Source organism: Schistocerca piceifrons, chromosome X (assembly GCF_021461385.2).
Source record: "Schistocerca piceifrons isolate TAMUIC-IGC-003096 chromosome X, iqSchPice1.1, whole genome shotgun sequence".
In the NCBI taxonomy this organism is placed as follows: domain Eukaryota; kingdom Metazoa; phylum Arthropoda; class Insecta; order Orthoptera; family Acrididae; genus Schistocerca; species Schistocerca piceifrons.
In genome coordinates, this window is record NC_060149.1 from 919309429 (window position 1) to 919317829 (window position 8401).

Genomic DNA, 8401 nt, shown 5'->3' on the forward strand with positions numbered 1-8401 from the left:
CGTCGATGACGTGGTGTTCCTGGCCAGATCAGAGGATGAAATGCATATGGCGCTACAGTGGCTACGCCAGTAGGGGGCGGTCGCTGGGAGCGTCATCAACGTGAAGAAGACAAAATACATGGATGTCGGAGGGGGGCTTTCCCACACAACGGCGGTGCCCTTTGACAAGGTGCCCGTGCTCAAGTGTTTAGGAGTGCAATTCTATAGCAATGTACGCCGCACGGCGTCGGCTACGTACCGCCGGCTCCTACACCACACACGTGCTCTGCTGCAGGACAACAAACTGCGTCGCTTGGATATGCTCCTCAGAACACGTTATGTCAACACCTATCTTGTCTCAAAACTGAACGATTTTGCGCATATCCTTCCCTTGACGGCTACGATGGCCGACAGATTTCAAGCAGCATATGGACATTTCGTAAGCACCGGTCTGGTTTCTAAAGTCCGATACGCCACCCTGACACTGCCGCAGCGGGCGGGCGGTATCGGTTTAATTCATGTGTATAACCGTGCGCGATCGCTTTATCTCAACACTATGCGTCGCACATGGACCTCTGCCCACGCCACTCTGACGGGCACCCTGATAGCGGGCCGGCCTAAGTGGCCGAGCGGTTCTAGGCGCTGCAGTCTGGAACCGCGCGACCGCTATGGTCGCAGGTTCGAATCCTGCCTCGGGAGTGGGTGTGTGTGATGTCCTTAGGTTAGTTAGGTTTAAGTAGTTCTAAGTTCTAGAGGACTGATGACCACAGCAGTTAAGTTCCATAGTGCTCGGAGCCATTTGAACCCTTATAGCGGAAGTGGCACCACACTCTCTGTGCCGGCCGAAGTGGCCGTGCGGTTCTAGGCGCTACAGTCTGGAGCCGAGCGACCGCAACGGTCGCAGGTTCGAATCCTGCCTCGGGCATGGATGTGTGTGATGTCCTTAGGTTAGTTAGGTTTAATTAGTTCTAAGTTCTAGGCGACTGATGACCTCAGAAGTTAAGTCGCATACTGCTCAGAGCCATTTGAACCACACTCTCTGCATCCCCCGGTTTCTGTAGGACACATTTCACCGGCACTCACCCACATCAGAGAGTTCTTGATTGACTTCAGCTGCATATGGTCAGAACTTCCGACGACACGGAAGCCCAGCACAAAAGACTATTATCGCCTCAATCAACAGCAACAACCTGTAAATACGGTCGCCCACAGGCATCCCGAAGTTGCCTGGAACACGGTGTGGCGAACGGTACACACCCCTTTTCTACCTACGACGGTGCGTTCATTGTGGTACGTGGTTGTGAATGGGAAGTTCGCTACTCGTCAGAGGCTACATTCCATACATCTGACGGACGACCTCTCGTGTCCGACATGCTCAGTCGCTGACTCGGATGCATACCGTCTGACGTGTGCCGCGACCAGCGAGTGCTGGCTACTGACGCAGCGCATGCTGGCATTACTCTTGCGGCGATTGCCGGAGTCTCTCTCCCCTGATGATGTATTGCGCCCCGACGGCGTATACTTTCCATCAACCAGAACGAACGCGGTTAACTGGCTAAAAGGCGTGGCCGTTTACTACATATTTTGCGATGCTCCCAAAGGCACACTCGACTTTTGGTCCCTATTGATGACGACACATGCAGCTTTCAGCCGCCACCCGAAGTACAGAACTCGTTTCGCAAATTATTTAGGTTCATTATTTGCGGATCCTCCTGCTCACTGGGGCGTTCCGGGTATGAGACGCTGAAAATGAAGAAGAATCCTGGAGCATATTGATCCCCTACGGACGGAATAGGGGGGAACCCCTCCCAACAGACGAGAAGACGACTCGGACGCTCGGCTACGGCAGTTGTAGGATCTTTCTTTGTAATGAAACAAAAATAAATCTATAAATACAATACAAAATGAAAATTTAAAAAAAATTAAAAATGTTCTAAAAATTGAAGAAATAAATAAATAAAACAAACCCACTACATCCTCTTCCTGATCCTTCGCTCCTCGAACTCGAACACGTTGCTTGGGCGTGGCGGTGGGATGGCCAGGCTTCGGGTGTCGACCCCTGCCCTACCCGTCGTCCTGCTCCTGCAGCGGTTCATTAGGGGGGGAAAAAAAGGTTGGTAGAGCACTTGCCCGCAGAAGGCACAGGTACCGAGTTCGAGTCTCGGTCCGGCACATAGTTTTACTCTGCAAGGAAATTTCATATCAGCGCACACTCCGCTGCAGAGTGAAAATCTCACTCTGTAAACATCCCCCAAGCTGTCGCTAAGCCATATCTCCGCAATATCCTTTCTTTCAGGAGTGCTAGTTGTGCAAGGTTCGCAGGAGAGCTTCTGTATAGTTTGGAAGGTAGGAGACGAGGTACTGGCAGAAGTAAGGCTGTGAGGACGGGGCGTGAGTCGTGCTTGGGTAGCTCAGTTGGTAGAGCACTTGCCTGCGATAGGCAAAGGTCCCGAGTTCGAGTCTCGGTCCGGCACACAGTTTTAATCTGCCAGGAAGTTTCAACGAGAATTATGTGTGCCATTCACACATGTATGTCTTGCACGTATTTCCTTAAGCAACTGGAAATATCAACCACAACAAAAAATGGTTCAAATGACTCTGAGCACTATGGGACTTAACATCTGTGGTCATCAGTCCCCTAGAACTTAGAACTACTTAAACCTAACTAACCTAAGGACATCACACACATCCATGCCCGAGGCAGGATTCGAACCTGCGACCGTAGCGGTCACGCGGTTCCAGACTGAAGCGCCTAGAACCGCACGGCCACACCGGCCGGCTTAACCACAACACAACAGTACATTTATTCACTTACGAAATTTGTTATGAACCGCTCATCTGAGTTTGAGGGTAACAAGGATAATCAGAATGAGCAAAAAATAGCATGAATTATCATTTAATAAACCTAACTTTGGCACAGAGAGAGGCGAAAGATGCAGCTACACTCCTGGAAATGGAAAAAAGAACACATTGACACCGGTGTGTCAGACCCACCATACTTGCTCCGGACACTGCGAGAGGGCTGTACAAGCAATGATCACACGCACGGCACAGCGGACACACCAGGAACCGCGGTGTTGGCCGTCGAATGGCGCTAGCTGCGCAGCATTTGTGCACCGCCGCCGTCAGTGTCAGCCAGTTTGCCGTGGCATACGGAGCTCCATCGCAGTCTTTAACACTGGTAGCATGCCGCGACAGCGTGGACGTGAACCGTATGTGCAGTTGACGGACTTTGAGCGAGGGCGTATAGTGGGCATGCGGGAGGCCGGGTGGACGTACCGCCCAATTGCTCAACACGTGGGGCGTGAGGTCTCCACAGTACATCGATGTTGTCGCCAGTGGTCGACGGAAGGTGCACGTGCCCGTCGACCAGGGACCGGACCGCAGCGACGCACGGATGCACGCCAAGACCGTAGGATCCTACGCAGTGCCGTAGGGAACCGCACCGCCACTTCCCAGCAAATTAGGGACACTGTTGCTCCTGGGGTATCGGCGAGGACCATTCGCAACCGTCTTCATGAAGCTGGGCTACGGTCCCGCACACCGTTAGGCCGTCTTCCGCTCACGCCCCAACATCGTGCAGCCCGCCTCCAGTGGTGTCGCGACAGGCGTGAATGGAGGGACGAATGGAGACGTGTCGTCTTCAGCGATGAGAGTCGCTTCTGCCTTGGTGCCAATAATGGTCGTATGCGTGTTTGGCGCCGTGCAGGTGAGCGCCACAATCAGGACTGCATACGACCGAGGCACACAGGGCCAACACCCGGCATCATGGTGTGGGGAGCGATCTCCTACACTGGCCGTACACCACTGGTGATCGTCGAGGGGACACTGAATAGTGCACGGTACATCCAAACCGTCATCGAACCCATCGTTCTACCATTCCTAGACCGGCAAGGGAACTTGCTGTTCCAACAGGACAATGCACGTCCGCATGTATCCCGTACCACCCAACGTGCTCTAGAAGGTGTAAGTCAACTACCCTGGCCAGCAAGATCTCCGGATCTGTCCCCCATTGAGCATGTTTGGGACTGGATGAAGCGTCGTCTCACGCGGTCTGCACGACCAGCACGAACGCTGGTCCAACTGAGGCGCCATGTGGAAATGGCATGGCAAGCCGTTCCACAGGACTACATCCAGCATCTCTATGATCGTCTCCATGGGAGAATAGCAGCCTGCATTGCTGCGAAAGGTGGATATACACTGTACTAGTGCCGACATTGTGCATGCTCTGTTGCCTGTGTCTATGTGCCTGTGGTTCTGTCAGTGTGATCATGTGATGTATCTGACCCCAGGAATATGTCAATAAAGTTTCCCCTTCCTGGGACATTGAATTCACGGTGTTCTTATTTCAATTTCCAGGAGTGTATAAACTTTCTGACAGTCTAGCCGTGGAAATAAAATGGCTGGCAGTCAGCAAAGGTTCCACAATGGATTTTCACTTTTCATCAGAGTGTGAACAGTCTCCCCCAGTTATAACCTGCCAGGAAGTCTCAGATAGCAAAAGTGTTTTCAAATGAAGACTGAGGTTTTTTTCCCTTAAGAACTCCTTATATACCACACAGGAGATCTTGAACAGATTTAATTAATTATTTTTACAGAGAAAAACTCTAAATGGTCCGCATTTAGATACATAAATATTTTTCCATTTTTTAGATGTATACAGAGTCGTCCGTTGACAGTGACCGGGCCAAATATCTCACGAAATAAGCATCAAACGAAAAAACTACAAAGAACAAAACTTGTCTTGCTTGAAGGGGGAAACCAGACGGCGCTATGGTTGGCCCGCTAGATGGCGCTGCCGTAACGGATATTAACTGCGTTTTTTTAAACAGGAACTCCCATTTTCTATTACATATTCGTGTAGTATGTAAAGAAATATGAATGTTTTAGACGGACCGCTTTTTCGCTTTGTGATACATGGCGCTGTAATAGTCACAAACGTATAAGTACGTGGTATCACGTAACATTCCGCCAGTGCGGACGGTATTTGCTTCGTGATACATTATCCGTGTTAAAATGGAAAGGTTTACCAATTGCGGAAAAGGTCGATATCTTGTTGATGTATGGCTATTGTGATCAAAATGCCCAACGGGCGTGTGCTACGTATGCTGCTCGGTATCTTTGACGACATCGTCCAAGGGTCCGGACCGTTCGCCGGATAGTTACGTAATTTAAGGACACAGGAAGTGTTCAGCCACATGTGAAACGTCAACCACGACCTGCAAACAAATGATGATGCCCAAGTAGGTGTTTTAGCTGCTTTCGCGGTTAGTCCGCACATCAGTAGCAGACAAATTGCGCGAGAATCGGGAATCTCCAAAACGTCGGTGTTGAGAATGATACATCAACATCGATTGCACCCATACCATACTTCTATGCACCAGGAATTACATGGCGACGACTTTGAACGTCGTGTACAGTTCTACCACTGGTCACAAGAGAAATTACGGGACGATGACAGATTTTTTGCACGCGTTCTATTTAGCGACGAAGCGTCATTCACCAACAGCGGTAACGTAAACCGGCATAATATGAACTATTGGGCCACGGAAAGTCCACGATGGCAGCGACAGGAGGAACATCAGCGACCTTGGCGGGTTAATGTATGGTGCGGCATTATGGGAGGAAGGATAATTGGACCCTATTTTATCGATGGCAATCCAAATGGTGCAATGTATGCTGATTTTCCGCATAATGTTCTACCGATGTTACTACAAGATGTTTCACTACATGACAGAATGGCGATGTACTTGCAACATAATAGATGTCCGGCACATAGCTCGCGGTCAGTTGAAGCGGTATTGAATAGCATATTTCATGACAGGTGCATTGCTCGTCGAAGCACCATACCATGGATATTTGCTATCGTGATCCACCGGCAACGCCTGACAACATGCGTCAGCGTATTGCCAATGCATGTGCGAACATTACGGAAGGCGAACTCCTCGTTGTTGAGAGGAATGTCGTTACACGTATTGCCAAATGCATTGAGGTTGACGGACATCATTTTGAGCATTTATTGCATTAATGTGGCATTTACAGGTAATCACGCTGTAACAGCATGCCTTCTCAGAAATGATAAGATCACAAAGGTACATGTATCCCACTGGAACAACCGAAATTAAATGTTCGAACGTACCTACGTTCTTTATTTTAATTTAAAAAACCTACCTGTTACCAACTGTTCGTCTAAAACTGTGAGCCATATGTTTGTGACTATTACAGCGAAAAAAGTGGTCCAACTAAAACATTCATATTTTTTTGCGTACTACATTAATATGTAGTAAAAAATGGGGGTTTCTGCTTAAAAAAATGCAGTTGATATCCGTTTGACCTATGGCAGCGCCATCTAGCGGGCCAGCCATAGCGCCATCTGGTTTCCCACTTCAAGCTAGACAAGTTTCGTTCTTTGTAATTGTTTCGTTTGACCCTTATTTCTTGAGATATTTGGCCCGGTCACGATCAATGGATGGCAAATGGTTCAAATGGCTCTGAGCACTATGCGACTTAACTTCTTAGGTCATCAGTCGCCTAGAACTTAGAACTAATTAAACTTAACTAACCTAAGGACATCACACACATCCATGCCCGAGGCAGGATTCGAACCTGCGACCGTAGCAGTCGCTCGGTCCCAGACTGTAGCGCCCAGAACCGCACGGCCACTCCGGCCACGATCAATGGACCACCTTGTGTAGGCTGTCTTTTCTACGAGCCGACAGATACATTTTCTCTGGTGTTTCGGTAGATATCTGCAAATTCATTTTTGCAGTGTGTAGACGGAGTCAGTTGAAACAAATACTACTCACCACGTCGTTCATGCAAGATTTAGTGTCAATGGAAAGTAATGGTTTGCTTCCCATTAGAAACAGAATTATTTTTAAAGCGGAATTTTACATTTCAAACCGATAGAGTGATCACAAATAAGTCAATTATGATATTGATTTAATAGATATGTGGTAACAGGAACAGTAAAATAAGAAGAAAACCAGTACGCTAAGGGTAGCAGCACAGCCCTGGCTCTCACTGACTGCTACCACCATGCAGCGACGCTGTTCAGTCGCTGCTGTAATACTGGTTATTATTTGTGATTTAATTTCCCTGTTAACACATAACGATAAAACAAATATAGCGCTGCACTAATCTGGGACCGCTCTATCATATGGACGCGTGACATACTGCTTTAAAAATAATTAGGTCTGTAATGGGAAACAAACTGACGCTTTCTGTCAACAACGGGCATCGCAAAAAAGACGTGATAAGCAGAACTTGTTTGGGTTGACTAAAGCTTCACAGTGCAAACGCTAAATTGCAAATACACAACGAAACACCACAGATAATGCGCGTGACGACTCTTAGCAGGGACACCCTGTATAGGTCAACACAAGCTTAGCTTAATTCTTAATTAAGAAACACAATGGAACATCATCTGCATGGGTGAAATTTCAATGGCAATTACACAAGTTTCGATTATTGGCCCACTAGTGTTCTTGGAACAAGTAACTAACAGTATTGGGGTGATGAGAGTTCTGAATCTCTCTGCATTTTTGCGCCGGCCTGGGTGGCCGAGCGGTTCTAGGCGCAACAGTCTGGAACCACGCGACCACTGTGGTCGCAGGTTCGAATCCTGCCTTGGGCATGGACGTGTGTGATGTGTTTAGGTTAGTTAGACTTAAGTACTTCTAAGTTCGAGGGGACTGATGACCTCAGATGTTTAGTCCCATAGTGCTCAGAGCCATTTGAACCATTTTTGCATTGTTGCCAGATGTATCCAAGATGGTGGCGATGACGTCATCCAAGACGGCGGTGTGTAGACTTGGCAACAGCACATGATGTCATCCAAGATAGAGGCCATAACGTCATTCGAGATGGGCGATTTTGGCGGGAAGTTTGAATTTTGGCGCGAAGATCGGTCAATTTGGCTACCTCCACTAACCTAACCCCCTCCCCAGAAAATGGTGGGGAGTTCAAATTCCATCTGATTAATGCAACACACCTCTACTAACCTAAGAAATTGGCGGGAAAATAGGTCAATTTGGCTACCTTCACTAACCTAAGTCATCCAGCCACCAAATCATCCTATGAACTGGCGGGAAGTTTGAATTTCGGCAGGAAGTTAGGTGAATTCAGCTATCTCTACTAACGTAAGAAAATGGTGGGAAAGAAAGGGCAATTCCACTAACCTAAGTCACCTGATAGCCACCTCATCCTAGGAAATGGTGGGAAAAAGACTCATCCTGTGCTAGACATAAGTTTTTATTATTTTGCATGCAGTGTTTATTTAAATAATTAGAGACAGCACCACCATCCAGTGTGTTCACCACGAGGTCCGGACACCAACTGTCCTAGTACACAGTACCGCCACCAGAGGGCGCTGTCGACCATTCCGTGACATAATCCAAGATGGCGTTGATGATGTCAGCTG

General features: G+C 48.3%; 1 non-coding gene across 1 annotated transcript; it reads left to right on the plus strand.

Moving 5' to 3' along the window:
- The first annotated feature begins 7531 nt into the window (after window positions 1-7531).
- On the plus strand, window positions 7532-7615 carry Trnas-gga. The gene is given in 2 exon segments: window positions 7532-7571; window positions 7581-7615. It is a non-coding gene; the product is annotated as a tRNA-Ser (tRNA).
- Window positions 7616-8401: the final 786 nt, after the last annotated feature.